Source organism: Equus przewalskii, chromosome 4, assembly GCF_037783145.1.
Source record: "Equus przewalskii isolate Varuska chromosome 4, EquPr2, whole genome shotgun sequence".
Taxonomy (NCBI): Eukaryota; Metazoa; Chordata; class Mammalia; order Perissodactyla; family Equidae; genus Equus; species Equus przewalskii.
The window spans coordinates 9,029,860-9,036,106 of record NC_091834.1 but is presented as its reverse complement, the minus strand read 5'-3'; the positions used below and the strand labels follow the sequence as shown (position 1 = coordinate 9,036,106).

At 44.0% G+C, this 6,247-nt stretch overlaps 1 protein-coding gene and 1 gene segment (V, D, J or C); both read left to right on the top strand.

Annotated features, from left to right (window-relative positions):
* LOC103545034 (platelet binding protein GspB-like) overlaps positions 1-6,247 on the top strand; it is a 476,815-nt gene that overhangs the window by 176,368 nt on the left and 294,200 nt on the right. The gene's annotated exons all lie outside the window — the stretch shown is intronic.
* Positions 5,684-6,247, top strand: part of LOC103562134 (T-cell receptor gamma chain C region C10.5-like) — a 39,490-nt gene continuing 38,926 nt past the window's right edge. The window contains exon 1 of the C gene segment in view: positions 5,684-6,187.

Here is a 6,247-nt window from a genome sequence, read left to right as displayed (position 1 = left end):
GCAAATGAAACTTTTTAAGATTCCAATGATCTCGTTTGTCAAATGTGGTTGATTATACATACTTTGAAGTATTATTATAAGAACTAAGTTTTTGGGGCCGACCCTGTTGCATAGCGGTTACTTTTGGCGCATTCTGCTTCAGCTGCTGGAGTTCACGGATTCAGATCTCTAGTGTGGACCTACACCACTCGTCAGCCATGCTGTGGCAGTGACCTACATATAAAGTGGAGAAAGATTGCCCCTATGTTAGTTCAGGGCTAATCTTTTCCAAGCAAAAAAAATCATATGAGGAAGATTGGCAACAGATATTTGCTCAGGGCTAATCTTCCTCAGCAAAAAAAAAATAATAATTTTTATAAGAATTAAATTGTACTTAAGACTGACTTAGATATTATATATTTTAATAACAAATGACTTGGCACAATCCCTGGCACGTGGTGGATGGTGAAGACAGAGTAAGCATTTCATTCCCACTTTCAGAGACTTTTTAAATGACACATTCTCCAAGAGGCAGTACTTGGACTCGACCTGTCATGCTGTCTTTTCAAAGGCAATATAGCCTCACAGAAGTAGAAGGTCTCAAGTCATCCTCTCCAAAGTGTTCCCTTTTTGGCAGCTCTGTCCTAAGATGGACCATCTCCTTCAGCTCACTGTTTATCAGACCATTCACGGGGAAAGGAAGTCTGGAATGGTGATACCACATGGAGTGGATTAGAACTTGCAGGTCCCTGAAGACCACACGCACCTGGCAGCCACAAAGCCTGTGGGAAGAGCAGGCAGGATGCGAAGCTTTGGTTGAGGTTTCTGGGCTACACTCAGCTTCCCTGGAAACTGTGCCTGCCCAGCCCTGCCCCAGCACTGGCAGGAGATGCTGCTGCTGTCTGGGAAGCTGCAGGGCGGCACAGAGCAGCACAGGGCCCGGGGACAGGAACTGGGCCCCTTTGTCCACCTAGTGTGGCTTCCTCTCTCCTCCACTGTCAACTCCTACTTTAGTCCCATGTGATGAGGAATGATTTACATTAGAGTCACTGCTTCCCAGTCGTGTCCCAGCCCAGACTGACTGTATGAAAATGTTGTTCACCGACAGCTTCTTTTAATCCTCTGTAGCAAATACACACACTGTTTAGTTCAGTTTCACTGACATCCCTATAAGAATCTTCCTAGACATACACATGGTACTTTATCCCCTATATATATTTAATTCCCAGGTTTTGCTCCAAATGCTCTTAATACGAAGGTTTGTGCCCTCTTGAAGCTCATTACAATCATTATTGACAAGCCTCACTGTGGTCACAAGAAAGAAAGGGAGAGATGGAGGCGAGAGGTCAATATGAGAGAGGGAGAGGAAGCTAGAGAGACACTGATAGCGCAGAAATTAGTAATAGAAACATGGAGAGAGAGGCTATGGAGTGGGAGTTAGAGAAAAAGAGAGAATGACTGAGACAGTGTCATACAGTGATAAAAATAGCTAATGAGAGAGAGAATTATACATAGAGATGGATAGATGTCTCTACAGAGGAGAGAAAAATAACAGAGACACAGGGTAATTAAAAGACAGATAGAGAGCATGACAGAGACAGAGGGATAGAGAGATGAAAATAGAGACAGGCAGAGAGGGAGGGAAGATGGATATAGAGAAAAAAAGAACAGAGACTAGAGAGAGGTTTTGATATAAACGTACTGATAGAGAGAGAGAGGGGTACACATACAGAGTCAGAGATGTAGAAATAGGGAAAGATACAGTAAGAAAGAATTGGAGACAGACGGAGAGGGTGATAGAGCTATAGAGATAAAGGATATATGTGGGCACATTGAGTGTGATAGAGTTAGCAAGACAGAGATAGATATACAGAAACAGATGTAATTATTGACAGAAAGAGAAAAGTTAGAGATATATGCATATTTATATACATATTGCTACAAATAGTGTATCTATATATTGTTACAAATTTGCTTACATGCATACGTATATATTTTAGATGTCATGATTATATACATTTCTAACTTTCTTTTTCTCTTTATATTTAGTATCTTTCCAGTTACATATATCTATATATCTATTTATTTATCTTAAGAGGAAGGACCTGGCCACCCACTTGAGAAAATTGCCCTTGAAAATCCTATGAATAGCAGTGGAGCATTGTGTGATATAGCATTGGAGGATGAGAGGATGGCACAAAAAGACCAAGAAGGGTTCTGCTCTGCTGTACGCGGGGTTGCTAGGAATTGGAACTGACTCCATGGTACTAACAAAAAATCAATCTGTCTATCTATCTATCTGTCTATCTATCTGTCTGTCTATATCTCTTGTATTGCACAATAACACTTTATAACAAACAGTCTGAAACACAGTGGCTTAAAAGTACATTTATTAATTCTCACAAGTCCGTTGATCGGCATGGCTAGTCTGCTGATCTGGGACAGGCTCAGCTGATCTTTGTTGCATTTGGTCATGTGTTGGTCACCTGATGGGTTGGCTGGGGGCTGGCTGGTCAAGGTGGCCTGGGCTGGAACGAATCAGCTCTGTTCCACGTGATCTTTCATCCTCCAACAGGCCAGACAGGACTTGTTCTCATGACAGCGGTGAGGGTCCGAGAGAGCCTGCAGAAGTGCATTAGGCCTCTTGAGGCCTATACTTGGGACTGGAACCCTCTAACTTTCTCACACATTAAAAAATGGTGAAATAAACTGCGCTTCTTGATTGAGAAGCTGTGAGTTCAGATTGCAAGGAGTGAGGTCCAGGCTGGATAAATTGCACTGGGTACATTTGACACTGTGTCTCTCACTGAATGCAACTATAACCCCTGCTTTGAGGACTCAGTGTAGAGAGAATCCTGGTGGCTTTTGTCCTCTCTTTTTCCTCTCCCTGCTTGGCCCCGAACGCAGACATAGTTGCAGGAAATGCAAAGCAGAACAAGTATGCTAAAGCCCAACCTATCTGGCCACAAGATAGAAAGGGGGACCCCTGTGAATTGGAAAATGTTGTAAAGATTGCAGAGAGGAGAGAGTTTAAGGAAGAAATTTCACACAATGGTGTTTGAACAACTGGGTTTCCCCCCTAGCTGCACAGGCATAGATATGACCCTAAACAGCCTACCACTGGCTTTGCAAACTGATCTAGGGGTAAACCATGGCCCGGGTCCAAGACTGGCCACTGGGTGGCGCTCACACAGGACAGATCTGAGTAGCACTATAAAGGCTTTGAAAGCTGCACTGATTGGAACTGCCCACCAAAAGCAGGTGGGAACTTGCTAACTTTGTCAATTGTCTGCAACCAAAAAACTCTGCATCTCCGTAGTATTTAAACACTGCCTCGAACCCCTAACATAACATTCAAAATGTGCAGGGTACAATCCAAAATTACTCAGTATATGGAGAAACAGGAAAATCTCAAAATCTCACAATGGAAAAGCCATTAATAGATGTCAATCCTGAAATGACACTGATTTGGGGATAACAGAATTTAAAGTAGTTGTTACTACCTTGGGATGAAACGGAAAGAGAGGTAGAGATGGAGATAGAATGTAAGATAGATAAGAAAGATATAGATAGAGAGATAGAAAAAGAAAGATAGTTAGTAGAAATAGGCAGAGAGATACAGAGACATAAACATAAAGAGATAAGAGAGAGATGGTAGGAAAGAGGAGAGATAAAGAGAAGTACAGAAAGAGAAAGAGACAGAACTGGAAAGGCAGATAGAAGAGAGGGATGGAGAAAACAGGAAATAGAGAAAAGAAAGAGTGTTGACCTAGAGGCAGAGAGATGGGGGGATATGAAGAGTGATGGAGACAGCAGGGGGGAGACAGAGACATAGAATGGTGGAGAGAGAGCCAGTGCAGGAGGCAGAGCTGCACAGCCATTGACGGTGGTCGTCTAGTCCAGGACATCGTTAGGGTTGCAGGAAGGTAATTTCCTAATTTAATAGTTCTCCTGAATTTATTGCTCTTAATACTCCCATAAAGAAGAATTTTCATTCATGAGCTCTGGTGTCCTGAAATACAGTTTGTACAGAAAGAGAAGGGAAATGTTCGATTCTTCTGTATTCCCCTTTTCAGAATAATGAGATAGTGCCTTAGCAACCTCCACAGGTGACACACTAATTTTGAGCTTCATCAGTGAGCCTGTGTGTTTTCATATATTAGGGCTTTAACATGTTTGCTTAGGTGTTGGTCTTTCGATGCTCATATTGTCCTGTGGCCAGTGAGAGACTCAGCGATATGACTTCTGCATCCTGTGACATGACCACAGCCATCTCTCACGGCGTCTTTGCTTTCAGGCGAGATGACATGTCACTGATCTTGTCCACCTCCTTCTCAGTCCTAGATTCAGGCATTTCTCCATTGAGCCCTAGTCTTTTAGTGAAAAATAGTACTTGATGCCACAGTACAGATTCTAGAAGAGCTCATTGCTCCTGCAGGGTTATTGGTCTCTAGTTTTTCAGTTTATAGCTAAAAAAAAAACCTCTGTTTTAGAGAGAACAGATTCAAATTATAGATCGTAGGGATTTTATTAAAATTTCTAATTTTTATATCTGCATTTTCCCTTACACTGAAATCATAATTCCTAACAGTGTCAAGTAAAATTATAAAAATATAAATAGAAACAATATTATAATTATCACCGACAACGCGAGGCCCAGAGGATGTAATTTAATCTTTTTTTTTCTTTTTCTTCACTCTCTCCCTCACTATCTCTCTCTCAGGATATACTATGTTCCATGAATATATTCTAGCCCCAATAACGCCCTCTTTTCATTACTGTAGCTCTATACTTCTTTTTACATTCTGGTGGAGCAGTTTTCTCTTCTTACTTTTTTAAGAATTTTCTTTCCACTCTAGTGTGACACCATTTTCTCCTTTCTCACCTTTAAACCACGATTCTGTCCAGCAGGGATGTGCTGGGACTCCACAGCACTGAGCTGCTTCCTGCATAGTGACCTGGAATGTTCTCTTGCAGAGCTGCTGCTGCGACACCTCATGTCTCTGCACGTGTGGTCCCCAAGGCAGAAGGAAGAGCAGCCCGAGTCCCCTCCCTTCCTCCTTTCCCAGCTGTCTGTTAGGATGGCAGAAAATGAACCACGTGAGAGAGAGGCCAAAACAAAGATGGAGAGAGCATTTTTCTATGTGCTGTAAACATGTGTCCAAACACATTTATAAAAGCGGGGGTTCAAATCTCTGTATGCGTGACCTCAATTCTCCCATGATTTCACTATACTTGTTTGATCACCTATCTACCCATCTGTGAATCCAAGTAAATAGCAGATGTGGGTACACTTCCTGAGGGGAGGGCCGCCTAAGAAAACACAGGATGCCCAAGGAAATCTGAATTGAAGATAAACAACAAATAGTTCTTTAGTTCAAGTATGTCCCAAATATTGCCTAGCACCCTACACTTTTTTTCTTTACTAACTTTGGCAACCTTATGCGAGGTGTCCTTTTTACATGAGGATGAAGAGAAATCGTCTAACACATGGACGTGATACATACACACCCACACACATTAATTTCTCTTTGAGGAGAGTCAGATGTAGACCAACATAACTGATCCTATTTCTTTTACTAAAGCAGGTTCAGAGCTTGTCAGCTTTGCTGTGGGTGCCTCACAGTTTACTGACAGAGGTGGAAAGGAAGTCGGTTCAGGGCGGGCGAGAATACAGAAGCTGCATCGCAGGACAAGCCCATGGCAGCAGCGGGAACACTGAACCCTGAGTTGCAGGGAAGTCCCCTGACTCAGGACCGCTCCCTGCACCAGGGGACATGGAGCTGCATCCATGGCTCCCCTGCCCCCTCCATTGGCTCAGGCTGTCCCTTCCTCTGCTCTGGGCTCTCAGGGCTCCTGGTTCCTCCTCTTCTGCAGAGGGCCTGCTCTCAGCCTGCCCCAGGAGGCTGTCAGGAAATGGGCTGAGCAGAGAGGCAGGGCTCCTCCCCAGGCCTCCCCCAGCCCCACCCACTCTGGGTCATCAGCTGGGTGGTCTTCTAGGAGAGCCCCTCAGTCACTGCCCTCCTGTGACAGCTGTGCAGAGCCTGGCTCTGAATCCCTCCTTATGTGCTGGGGTCCCTGTCTTTTGAGCAGGACTGGATTGTGAGAGGGTGTCTGCCCCTCCTGTCGTCTGTCCCTTTCCTTCTAAGGCCTGAGGAGGACGGCATGCTGTGGACTCTCGCCTTCCTTCTAGCTTTCCTGGCTCCTGGTAAGTGTGCTGCCTGGATGCTCCTAGGATTTTTCTCTCTTTTTTGGGCAATGGGAGGCC